Source organism: Ochotona curzoniae, unplaced genomic scaffold (assembly GCF_017591425.1).
Source record: "Ochotona curzoniae isolate NIBS_2020 unplaced genomic scaffold, NIBS_Ocur_1.0 contig_66, whole genome shotgun sequence".
NCBI classification, from domain to species: domain Eukaryota; kingdom Metazoa; phylum Chordata; class Mammalia; order Lagomorpha; family Ochotonidae; genus Ochotona; species Ochotona curzoniae.
Window position 1 is genome coordinate 28,527,361 of NW_024466512.1, and position 14,006 is coordinate 28,541,366.

Here is a 14,006-nt window from a genome sequence, read left to right on the forward strand (position 1 = left end):
GGAGGAGGGCATTCTTGTGGAAGGGGCAGTGGAGGGTGGTTCATCTACATGAGAGGTCCTGCCAGCAGCTTCAAGGGTTCAAGTGAGGACTAGTTAATGTGGAAATGAAAAAGAGAAATAAGAGACACACTTCACCAACAAAAAGCAGCAGAAACTATATCACACTTGTTTTGTTGTTTTCTGTTAGTTTCATCTCTTCAAAACATTTTCTTCTGTTTAAATCATTCAATGACTCATAGATCATACAGTAGCATCGTTTTCTTCAAGAAGGTTCTTGATTTTCATTTCTTCAGCTACATGTTAGTCATTTAGTAGCATGTTATTTAACTTCATGGTGTTGTTAATTTCTTTTTTCTCTCTGATGTTGATTTTGTTGTGTGGCTTTTCATTTAAGGGGATGTATAGTAGCTGTGTAATGGAGACTGTCATATCTAGTAACATGGCATTTAACTTCATGGCATTGCAAACTTCTATTTTTCTTTCTATTGTTGATTTTGTATTATGACTTTTCATTTAAGGGGATGTACAGTAGTGTGAAATGGAGACTAACATCCAGATGTGAGGATGCAGTGTAGTATGCATCTCTGCTTCCAGACAAAGATGGTCTCCCAGTGAAACTGTTTACTATATCTTGACAACAGGATGCTGAACTCTCTGCCATTGTCCATGCCTGCAATGATGGACACATGACTGTGTATGAAGAACTATATTTTAGTAATGATATAAAAGAACTAGGTTGGGGGGAGGGATTTGGGGAGGTGATAAGGGAAATGCGGGAAATGCCAGGAGCCTATGGAACTGTATCATAAAATGATAATAATAATAAAATATTTTTAAAAAGGAAAAAAAGAGATGGAGAAATATTGGAAGAGAGAGGATGAAAGCCTGGAAGACAAGTGGGAGAGACAGCCAAGAGGAACCCTGTGGTGGAGAGGAAGGAATGCTTCTGCAAAGTCTACAATCTCTGGGGTGTCACAAGGCTCTTTACAGAGGACATTGTGTGAACCCGTGAGACTGGGGACAGGACACTTGGTACTAAATGGAGTAGATCAACTGCAGAATTGGGCTCAGGAATCACTTTCTAGTGGAGGGCAAGGAGCTGATTGTGCGGTGACCCTCAGGTGTAGTGATCAGTGTGACTTTAAAAAGTATAGGGAGGGATTGCAAAGATGTAGACTTCTCTTCTTAACAAAGCATTGGTGAGTCTACAGCAGTTAAGTTCATGAGGGACCATAACGAAGGTGGAGTATTAGGATGTGCCTCTGAAAGGTGCTGTAGGAATCTACTCTGACCACATCTGTAAGTCAGGGAATAACAACTGCCAAGATTTACTTCATCCCCCTGAAACTTTTGCACATTGCCAATGAGCCAGGAGAGGGCAGCCAAGCCAGGAAAAAAAAAAGGCCTTGAGCAGGAGGCCAGATCTAGCCCAGGAGAAACTTACAGCACACAGCCAGCAGAAACACAGAGCACACACCCTCCCACAGCCATCGGGTGAGTCTCCCTGCTCCCTGGCTCTATCCCCAAACTCTATTCCTCTAAGCCACAGCACCTGGCAAGGACACACCAAGAAAAAAATTCTGAAATACTCAAAATGACCCAAGGCGGCATGATTATTGTCCAATCATCTGAAACACCAAATCAGGAGTCAAACTTCTTCCTATAAGGAAATGTTCAGAGCCAGTCATCACAAAATATAAGTATTTATTGAAAAATAATTCATTTACAAAAGTTCAGAAAATCCTAGCTTAACAATCAGCATTTCCTAAACATACTACCACTAAAATCCTTATTATGTCCTTCAGGTATATGGAAGCAAACATTAGACGATATGCTTGCAGTGCTAACGGTCATATTTCTGAAGGATAAACACCATGCAAGTTTCAGGGCCTGGGGTCAGCACAGTTGGCAATCTTAAAAAACACTGAAACCCTAAAACTACATGCACATGGAGATCCGGGATAGAGAAGGCCAAGTTCTCCTTGGGCACACATGAATTGGAAAGTCTTTGGCCTTGGATGCCATGAGCTTTCTCAATGCATTACTCATGTCCACTGCTCTCAAAATCCTCAAGCTTAAGAGTTCCACATGAAGAAATCTGGTCAGTTCTCTTTCAAGATTTTGGATTTCAGAATCAGACACTTGGACAGCTCCTTGCTGCACATCTTATTTGGAAAACTCCTTTTCAGTGCTGAGAGTGTCCAGCGCACTGGCTAGGCGTTCATGCAACAGGGCATCTTTGTTTCTGGGAGAAGCTCCATCCTGTGATTGTGACAGCTGGAAAACTCCACAGGGCCCTGCAGAAGCGTTGTGGGTTGCACCTGAACCAGGACCTGCAGCGAACACTTCACCAGAAGCAAGCTGAACCTGATTTGGCTGCCATACTGGAGCACCGAAGTCCTCCTCTTCCTCCTCCTCCTCCTGCTGCGGGGCTGGGGATGGAAGAGGGACCCAGGGGACTTGCTGCTGCCATCCATGCCCCTGAATACCAGGAACACTAGCCAAAAAGGCAGGATGTGTCTCCCATGGCTGAGTAGCTTCCTGGTTAAAATACTGCCCTGGGTAAAAATGCTGAACAAACCTCTGTTCTGGTATGGCACCAGTAAAAGAGCCATTACCAGCACCTTCTGAATTTCCCATCAAAGCATATCTTGCTTGCTCCTGGCCACCCAGACCCCCTGGGTTGTTGGAGCCATAGGGGTCAGCAGGCGCCTCTGGTATGTTCTGACCAGAGGGGCTGGCTCCACCCAGCAGGGACCCTGGGGCACACATGGAAGCCCAAGAGGCAGATATGTTGGGACAGGGTGCTTGGATGTTTTCAGGAGGATCCCACATAGGGAACTCACGCGATGAATTGGCAGCAAAAATCCTCCGTCTCTCCTGGGCCGGCAGCCTGGCTCTTTTATTTTGAAACCAGTTCTAGAAAGAAAGAGAAAGCAAGAGTCTAGTTACATGCACAATGGAGGGGCATTTTGTAGTTCTTACTGTGTCCCCACGGAGGAGGGACAGGCACACCAACACCAACAGGCCCCAAATGAAGCATTCTCCACTTTGTTCTCTGCAGGACAGCTAGCACCTGCTCAGAACCATCACTGTCTGAGTCCTGGATCATTCAGTGGCTTCCTAACTGCTCCCTGCTTGCAATCTTGATCATCTACTTGGAAAAATTCACGCCCTGGGGCTGGTGTGATGGCAAACTGGCTAATCCTCAGCCTGTAAGCACCAGCAGCCCATATGCGTGCCAGTTCATGTTCTGGTTGTTGAGATTATCACACAGCTCAGGAAAACAGCAGGGGAAGGCCCAAAGCCTTGACACACTACACCCACATGCGAAACAATAATAATAATGAGAAAGTTCCTGGTTCCTAACCCGGCATCGGCTCAGTTCAGGCAAAGCAACCATTCAAGAAGTGAACCAGAGGATGCAAAACCTCTTCATTTCTACTTAGTTCTGTAAATCTACTTTCCTAATAAAATATTTTAAAACTATACATACATTCTATATTCATATTTACAGTGAGATGAATAAGAAATGAACAGATATCTGTACTGTCCTATATAATGAAATACGGCTCAACTTTATCTAATTCCATACTTCCTTTCAAATTGTCACCAAATAGACATATTCACATAAATTGGCACTTATTTCACATACATCAATTGCATATAGGTGGCATTGCAGTCGTTGGGCCAATTCTTGCCTGGCAAGAAAGTCAGGATACGGCTGGATTGCAAACTGCTCGTTAAGGATTTGCCGATCCTCATTTGTAAATCTATGACGTGGTTTCTTATTGCCTCTTGCTGGTTGTGTCCCAGTGTTAATATCACCATCTTCTCCTGCTGGGAAACCTGAAAAATACGAACAGAGAAACAGAAGAAAAAGTGACTGTGAAGCTGTTTTGTGGTCTAGTGGGTATAACTACCGACTGCAATCCTGGCATCCCAGAGGGTGCTGGTTCAAGCCCAGATGCTCTACTTCTGGAATCAGCTCCTTGCTAAGGCTTCTCAGAAGGCACTGAGTGCTTGATGCTCTGCACCCACGTGGGAGAGCCAGTCTGAGAAGCTCCTAGCTTCAGGGGTCCTTTAGGGAGTGAACCATGAGATGGAAGATCTCTGTGTCTCTCCCTACAGCTCAACCTTTCAAATCAATCAATCAATCTAAAATAAAAATATAGGCACAAAGAATATTAGCAGAGAAATATGACTGTGGGGGGCTGACCAGTCCCAGGTATCCCGCAGCCAGAGCCAGCTGAGGTGCCACATTTCTCCATTCTGGCAGCACAGCACTCACATGGGGCTGGCAGAGCTCCCTGTTGCCAGCCAAAGACCACTGGGCAGAGGCAGCTGGGCACAACCACGATGCCCTGGTCTCAGGCTGCACTCTGTTCCACTCACTCCAACCCCAATACCAACCTAAGTCAATATGAAGTTCCCAGTCTTTTTGAAGGGCAGTTTATCTACATTTGACAGGTGTTTTTTTTTTTTTTACATGTGCTTTTTCCTTTTTTAAATAACATCTCAGTAGTGCAATCAGCACCTAGACACACATACCTAGTTCTCCCATAGTGCACAGGAGGAGCAGAGCCCTGGGCAGGGCACTCCCTACCCTGGGGTTCAGAGCAGCTGCCCAGAAACACTTCAACAGCCTAAGGACACTGCAATGGTGGCAGCATAATAATCTGGGGGCTGCAGATGCATGTTTTTTTTATGAATAATTTATTTGTATAAGAAAGGCAGATTTACAGATAAAGAACCAACAAAGAAAGATCTATCTGCTGGTTCACTCTTGAAGCAGCCACCAAAGCCTGAGTTGAGCTGATCCAAAGCAAAAATCCAGGAACTTCCACCGGGATCCACGTGGGTACAGGGTGCAGGCAATTGAGACATCCTCCACTGCTTTCTTTAGGCAGAAACAGGAGGCTAGATTAAAAATTTAGCACCTGAGACATGAACTGGCACCCATATGGGATGTCAGCTCTGCCACGTGGAGGGTTGGCCAGCTGAGCCACATGCAGGCCCTCAATGCAGAGTTTTGCCTCTGAGACAGGGAGAGTGAGAAGCTGAGAGGTTCACTCCACAGGAAAGCTCATGGGAAATAAAATTCAAAACAAAGGTGTACTTTCCACAACTTGTTGAAGCTGTCTCTCCTGAGGTAGCTCCAGATTCGATATATCAAAAACACATTCAGAAGATACAGGACCCCGCAGGAGCTGAGTGGACCCCAAGACTTCGCTTCTCGCCCAGGGTCTGTCTGGAGTAACCAGACCAGGCCAGACTCCAAGGATGTGAAGTTCACCATTTCCAAAGAACTGGAACCCCCACGTCTCTTGCACAGTCTGTGTTAGCAAAGTTCCAAACTGCCTCTGAATCACTTGTGAACTAATAAAGTGATGCCCAAGCTGGAGGAAGAGATTGACTAGGCAACGTGTTCTCCTGTGCTGCCAAGGGCATTCTCTGCGGGGCATGTCCACTCTGGCGCTGCTGGCGTCCCCTGCCCCACTGGTGTCCCCTGCTGAATGGGCACTCCCTACAATTCTTTGAAAATGAACTTGGTGGGCCCGGCTCCATGGCTTAGTGGTGAGAGTCCTTGCCTTGAATTTGCTGGGATCCCACATAGGCACCAGTTCTACTCCCAGCAGCTCCACTTCCCATCCAGCTCCCTGCTTGTGGCCTGGGAAAGCAGTGGAGGACAGCCCAAAGCTGTGGCACCCTGCACCCACACGGGAGACCTGGGAGAGGTTCCTGGCTTCTGGCTTCAGATCAGTGGAGCATTGGCCGTTGCGGTCATTTGGGGAGTGACTCATCCAACGGAATTTATTTCTCTCTCTGTCTCCTCCTCTCTGTATATATCTGACTTTGCAATAAAAATGAAGAATAAAATCTTGAAGGAAAAATGAACCTAGCAGTGGCAATGGAAGTTTTTTCTCTCTCTCCTTGTCTGTGTAACTGGTTTTCAAATGAAAAGTACATCTTTTTGTAAATCACCAGGCTCTCCACATGCCACCAAAAGATCTATGCTGCAAAAAGTTTCCCTGAATAATTTTTCAGGATATTATTATTATTGTTGTTGTTTGAGAGACAGCGTTAAAGGGTGAGTGAGAAAAAGAAAACAAGCTTTGGCACCCCCAAAACTTCTGTGTCCCACAGAGCAGAGCAGAGCACTCCCAAGCCAGGAGTGGGCTCCTGGGAGAAGGGCTGTGATAAGCAGGTTTTGTAGCTCTCTCTCTGACATACTGTGGTCAGGTTTGGGGTGCATACCCAGTGGTGGGGTGGCTGGATCACACGGCAAGTCTATTTCTAGTTTTGAAGAAACCTCCACAGTGCTGTCCACAGAGGCTGCCCTGACTGACAAGCCCAGCATCAGGGCTTGGGTGTCCCTCACCCACGTCCTTAAACGCTAACATTTTTTTTAAGATGAATTTTACTTTTATTGCAAAGTCAGATATCCGTAGAGGAGGAGAGAGAAGAAGGAAGATCTTCTGTCTTTCACATCACTCCCCAAGTGGCCACAATGGCCAGAGCTGCTTTGAGCTGAAGCCAGGAGCCTCCTCCAAGTCTCCCATGCTGGTGAAGGGTCCCAAGGCTTTGGGCCATTTTGGACTGATTTCTTAGGCCACAAGCAGGGAGCTGGACATGAAATGGGGCTGAGGGGTTTACAAAGGGTGCCCATATTGGATGACGGCACTTGCAAGGCAAAAACCTTAGCCACTAGGCCACTGTGCCAGGCCCAGACACAGGTTCTATTCACGGCGGCCCCACTTCCCATCCAGCTCCCTGCTTGTGGCCTGGGAAAGCAGTCAGGGATGACCCAAAGCCTTGGGACCCTGCTTCTGAGTGGGTGACCCAGAAGAGGCTCCTGCCTCCTGGCTTCGGATCGAGCTCACCTCTTGTTGTTATGGCACTTGGGGAATGAAGCAATGAACAGAAGATCTTTCTCTCTGTCTCTCCTCTTCCCTATCAGACTCTCCAACAAAAATGAATAAACCTTAAAGAAAAAGAAAAGTAGACGATTCTCAAGCTTCCACCCGCAGGTGGGGCTCATTTCTACACAGCCCAGGCTCTCAGAACTTGACTCCCTCATTGCTCTGTGCTACAGTCAGGCAACACAGCTGTGTCACAAGCTGTCCTTGTACCCTAAGCCTGTGCTTTCAAAGATGACATGTCCAACCCCCGGGGGACCCTCAGGATCACGGCCTCCCAGGAACCCCAGCACCCAGACACTCACCACTGGAAGCCATCGATGGAGACTTGTCAGGAGACAGAGAGAATGATGAGCTGCTTTTCAGGTCCGTACTGAGACTGCTGGGTTCTGCCTCACTGTAACATACGCATCCCTGATATGCCCCCCTAGACCCACCTTACCCTCCCATTCAGCTCTCCTTTGGCCTAGTACTCTCTCTAGCCTGCTTCTCCCTGTTCTACCCTATACAAGCTCCACCCCAGACACAGCTGCCGGTAATCTGTTATCCCTATTCTCAAATCCCAGCTGCCATTCATTGAGTTCCCGGCAAAACCAATATTCTCACTTCCCCATAAGACATTTGCAATGTGGGTACCTATCCTTTTCTCTTGGAGACTTAGAGGTTTCATGCACAGAGTGACCCATAGCCTTCAACCTGATGCTGGTCCCTGTGATCTGCCTGACAAGCACAGTGCCCTAGTGAGCAAAGGCCTCACCAGGCACACAGGTGATTGGCATCACCTGGTAGAGCTGCCCTGCTCTTCCCTCAGGGAGCATATGTATGCAATTAGTTGTGCTGGGTGTGGGTAGCAGCTGAGGACAGCAACAGCAATGCCTGCATCCTGTGTTGAGGTGCCTGCTGTGGTCCCAGCATCTTCACTCTTCTCCTTCCTGCCCACTGGTCTCTGGGGAGGCAGCGGTTGGTGGCCCAAGTGCCTGGGTCCCTGCCTCTCTTTTTGGGAGAGACCCACATGGAGTTCAGGACTCCTGGCCTCAGCAAGGAGCGTTCACAGCTATTACAGGCCTTGAGGTGTGAACAAGCATATGGAAGACCTTTCCCTGTACCTTCCATTTTCTCTCTCTTATGATTTGTCTTTCAAATTAACAACATCTTATCCTAAATAAAGGAAAAGTTGGTCCCCGAGAATTACATCGTCGTTAAAGTCACACCTTGCTGCATCAGGATGTCATATGGTCGCTGGTTCTAATCCCAGAGGCCCTGCTTCCCCTCTAGCTCCCTTGTTGTTGCCTGGAAAAGCAATCGAGGATGGCCCACAACTTTGGGACCTTTCACCCACATTGGAGACCTTGGGAGAGCTCCTGGTTCCTGGCTTCGGATCGGCACAGCATCAGCCGTTGTGGTCTCTCGGGGAGAGAACCATCAGATGGAGGATCTTCCTCTGTCTCTCCTCCTCTCTGTATATCTACCTAACTAATAAGAATCAATAACTCTTAAAAAAAAAAAAAAAAGCAAATGCTATGGCTATATTCCAATTTTTTCACTAAAATGAACACCTTTAATTCTGTTTTCTTTTTCCCTCCTCGTTTTCGCTTTAATTTTTGGTTATTGTTTGAAAGGCAGAGTTCAGAGAGAACAGGAGAAACAGAGAGCTTCCATGTGGAGTTCACTCCCCAGAGGGACACGGTTGCCAGGACTGAGCCAGGCCAAAGCCAGGAGCCTGGGACTCCACACAGGTCTCCCACATGCCAACAGGAATGATCAAATAAATCAGAAACCGTAAGGTTCCATTGCTATGTTACTTTCAGTGAATTTTACAGGCAGGGAATATTTTTAATATTGCATAAAATTTATTTTTGATTTGTTTTACATATGCGATTAGGGTGTGAAGGGCCAAGCACTATGGGAAAGTGGGTGAGACCATTGTTTCCACATTCCCTTTATTTCTTCCTATATCTGGGGGGAGGGGAGAGGTGAGGGGAGAAGCCACACCCAGCCTCCTAAATATCGCAGGGACTCCGATGTGGGGCATACTCCGAGGGTCCCGCTTAAGTGATTTTGATAGTTCAACAGTCCTGAATTGCTGCTGATCTTGCCCCCTGAATCACGATAAAATATCTCCAGCATCCACTGACTGATATGGCCCACCTTAGAGTCGCCGTTTGTTTACATATTCATTGCCAGCGCTTGGCTGGGGTAGTTGATCTATTTGTTCCGTCCTCTGTCGTCTGTTATGGTACCAGGTGTCCTCTGCAGGCTCCAATGTACGGCGCATCATCCATGTGCACCTGGATATGCTGTCCGCTGCTCTGTCTAAGCCACTGAGAAGGCCCTGCTCTGACATGTGTACTCCATGGTCAGACCATGGGACTTGCAATTCTCTCCACGGTAGAAGTTCTGAGGCCAGTGGTTCATTTGGAGTGTGGGAGAGAGGGAATCCTCAAAAAACTTCATCTGAGGAGATCCCAGACCTGATTCTTTTTTTTAATTGATTACATTGTATTATGAAACACAGTTCCATAGGCACTGGGATTCCCCCCCTCCCTCCCCTAACCCTCCCCCAGGTGGATTCCTCCACCTTGTTGTGTAAACACAGTTCAAGTTCAGTTGAGATTCCTTCATTGCAAGCATATACCAAGCATGGAGTCCAGCATCTTATTGTCCAGATAAGTTCAACGGCTTCTTGGGGAGACCTCTTCGGTCTGAAGGTAGAGCCAACAGAGTAAAATCCCGATCAATTAAAAGCCCCATTAGCAACAATATATAATGTTATGGAATTAATTGACATAGTGTTGAGTAAACAATATGTTAAAATTACACGCAAGTTCTTAACAACATCCTGTGACTACTTTAATGACATTTTAACAATTGAGGTGCAAAACAGTTTTAGGAGGGGTGTGCAGAGAAATCTTCCATACCTTGGTGGGGAGTACTTATTCTTTGTGTTCTACCTAGTAAGCTATGTTTAAATCCATGCTGACCAATCTTTCCTTGTTGTTCTCTGCCTATCTATTCTAATTTGTGTGTGTGAGTGAGTGTGTGTATTTGGGGGGGGGGCTCTGGAGTGACCCTGATAGTCATTGCGGGGGGGGGGACCCAGAGTTGGAAATAAGTAAGGACCAGAGAAAGCTCCTCTCCCTAGTCCTGAAGGAAGTTTACTGTTCTTCTGATTCTGAGGACTGCTCAGGGTTCCTGGTTGTTGTTCCAATGACCTTGGATCCTACAAGGAAGGATTCGGACTTCTTCCATCCCATGGAGTACAGACCTGATTTTTGTGTGTGCTTGCCAATACAGGGTCTGACACAGTCTGTCGCCCAAGTCAGCGTACACACACACTGGTAGTTGCAATTGCTAGGTCAGTTTTGTCTCCAGCCCTGTCTTCTATGCAAACCAATGGGTATTGGAGCCCAGCCCGATCCTGCCCACCACACACTCAGCCTTCATGCAAATCAGTGGAAAGCTGAAGCTGAACCAGTTGGAGCAGCAATAACCTCCAGTAGGTCTGCCTCCTGCCCTGGTTGCCAGTATGTACTGCAGCCTGGTTCTGTCTATCCTATATCCCATTCAGCTTTTGTACATGTCCTTGGGTATTGAAGCTAAGTTCGATCCAACCAGCCCCACTGTCCAGCCCACACCAAATGTGCTGGCACATGCCACACTCTGTCTAGCCATGCCTGCCCCTAGTCTTGGTTTTCATGCTCGCCAGTGGGAGTAGCAACCCAAGAGGGAGGTGCCCACTGGTTCCCTAATGGGCCAACTCTCACTCTTGGATCTTGCACTCTCCAGGCAGTTCTGCTGTTTAGCTTGAAGGAATTTGTCTCCTGTGCCAGCAGCTGCCATCTGTTGTTTCAGCAAAGCCCAACCCACTCACACCCACTCTGGTTTATACATGCACCAGAAGTATAGTTTTCCAGCCTGGCTTTCTCTTGCTCCATCTCACATGCAGGCTAACAGGTGTTGTAGTCCTGCCCAGCCTAGTCTGCCCACGAACCCAGCTCTCACACTCACCAGTGGAAGTAGTGGCCAAGCAGCCACTACTGGGTTCTCCCCCTACACAGCCCCTACTGGGTTCTCACCAAACCCCCCAGGTCTCACGTGTGCTGGTTCGGTGCTGTGGCCCACTCTGGCATGGCCCACCTCACCTCGGGATTTTCTAGTAGGTGCTGTAGCCTAGTTCAGCCCGGCCCAGCCCCAGTTCCAGTTCATGCTGGTAGGGCTATTACCTAGTCAGCCCAGCCAGCCCCCAGTCCTAGCCCTGATGTGGACTAGCTGATATGGCGGTCCAACCCGGCATGTTGCATATCCCATTCCAGTTCTTGCATTTGCCAGTGGGTGATATGAACTAGCCCATCCTGGCTTGCTCCAGACCTGAGCCAAATGTACGCCATTGGTACAGTAACCTGGCCTCATCTAGGCTGCTTGCTGTCGGTTCTTGTGTTTATCTGCAGGGACTGTGTTTAGATTCAAAATCTTCCAATCAGCACAGGAAACAATAAAAAGACTGAAGATGCATACAAGAATATAGAAAATACTTACAGACTTCTTTTCTAACAAGGGGTTAATATCCTGATTATATAAGATAGTTAAAAAGTTAACAACAAATCCACTCCAGTTAAGAAGAAGACAAAACCCTCGCTTTGTCTTTGCCGGGATCCCATATGGGCACCAGTTTATGTCCTGGCTGCTCCGCTTCCCATCCAGATCCCTGCTTGAGGTCTGGGAAAGCAGTCAAGGATGGCCCAAGGCCTTGGAACCCTGCTCAAGGATGGGAGACCCTGAAGAAGATACTGACTCCTGGCTTTGAATCAGTTCACCTCTGGCTATTGTGGCCACTCCAGGCGTGAACGATGGAAGACCTTTCTATCTCTTCTCTCTATAAATCTGACTTTCCAGTAAAAAAAAAAAAAAATCTTTTAAAAAAGAAGAGGACAAAACACCTGAATAGAAATTTTTCTTTTTTAAAGATTTGTTTATTTTTATTGGAAAGACAGATTTATAGAGAAAGATCTTCCATTTGCTCCAGCTATAAACAACTGCTTAGGTTGCATTGTACTTAGGTAAGTGTTACACTGCTGGGAGAAAAGCAGCTAATAGCTGGCGGGTATCCTGGGTCTGGTTAATGCCAAATTTGTGCTAACTATACCAGTGTGCCAGCATAATTGCCTATTCTATTTTTTTTAAAGATGTGGGAGGTAGATGCCAGTGCACAGACAGGGTCTGGGGTCGTGTGTATGACTGTGTAAGGGCCCTGGGCAGCTAGGCAGGGCCTCAGGCTGACACAGCATACCACCAGAGGACTGGAATTGGGGATCTGTGTGCTTGTGGGCATGAAAGGCTGTTGATTACTTGGGGAAGTGGGTCTGGAAATGTGTGGGAAGGAGGACTGCTGAGGGAGAACAAGACAGGTGAGGAGTGACTTCTAGAGGACCGCTACCAAGCAAGCTATTGCACAAGGGGACTGAAACCAGGTGGTTTAGAAGAAGGAAACCAAAGGACACTTAGGGGCTAAACCAATACATCTGCCCACAAAGGAGAGCTGGACTGGGTTTGTTGGAATCAACCACCGCTTAACAGCACCCATGAAAGCTATGCCTGGCAGGCCTACTTGGCAGAGCTCTACCACAATACCTGCTAGTAAGTATCGGATCAGAGTGGACCATGCCAGGCTGGGCTATGACACTAATCAGCACACAAAAGAACTGGGTCTAGGAGCAGATTCTGTGGGGGATTATGGGTTCCCCCCAACTAGGCTGTTATACCAGCTGCTTTGCTCAAGAGCTGGGAATGATGGTGGGCATGATGATGAAACTTATCAACACTCATGGGTACTGAGGTTGGGAACAGGCTGGGCTGGTCCAGGCTGTAGCACCCACAGGTGCACCCAAGAATTGGATGTGGAGTGGGTTAGGCTGCAACACCCACCAGGATACACAAAGGCTAATACAGAGAAGGCAAACTATGCTGGGTAAGGGCCTAGCACATACTGGTATATGTGAGATCTGGGTCTGGGAGTGGGAAGGGGAATGGTGGGGAAATTTGGGGAACTCCCCTGGTGGTCCGTAGCTCCCACCGGTGAGTGTGTGATTCAAGGCTGGGTATGGGCCAGGCTGGATAGGGCTGTTTCACTTGTTGGCAGGTATGTAGGTTGGCTCTGAGAGAAAACCAGACAGGGCTAAGCCAAACCATAGTACACTGGCATGCATAGGACCCAGGATGGGGTGCAGGTCAGGTCAGGCTAGAGTAGGCTATTACCCCTACTCTTTTGCATGAAAGCCATGGGTGGGGGCAGTTTGGGCAGGACTAGGCTGCAGTACCCACCAGTGAGAGTTGGGACTGTGGTGGGCCAGGCCAGGCTGCAGCATCCAATGGCAAAGGCCAAGGAGGATGATGGGTTATGCTGGGCTGGGTCAGAACAACCAATAGCAACCACTGGCACATACAAGATCTGTGGCTGGGAATGAGCTAAGTGGATGCCCCAGCTAGACTGTGATTGCGAGATTGGTGAGCATAAGAGCCAGGACGGGGGGCTGTAATCTAGGTTGGACATGGCTGCAGTATCCCTTAGCATGGGTATGGACTCGGTCTGAGGTATGCCATACTGGGCTAGGATCAAGCACCTGCTGGTGCTCATAAGAGGCAGAGTGGGTTTAAGGCAGGCTAGGCTAGATCTGTACCTGCTGAACCATGTAAGAGCTGGGTCTAGGGATGAACCGGGTGTGTCTGGGCTGTAACACCCAACAATAAGAGCCAGAATGGGTGTGGGTTGATCGGACAAGACCACTGTTCCTGCCAGGACAGGAGAGGTGAGCTAAATCAGGCTGGGCTAAGAACCCACCATTCGGCGTGAGATCTGCAAGTAGGAGGAGCTCCTGATAGAGGAGCTTGAAGAACTTTTAAACATGAGAACAAAAACCACAAGGGAAGACAGCATAGAGTCATGGGCAATGAAGAGGACACATTCATTCATTAGTTCATGTCCTGCCTGTTCCACTTCCCATTCCCTCCTTGCTTGTGGCCTGGGAGAGCAGTCTGGGAGAGATGGCTCAAAGCTTTGGGGTCCTATACCCATGTGGGAGACCCGGGAGA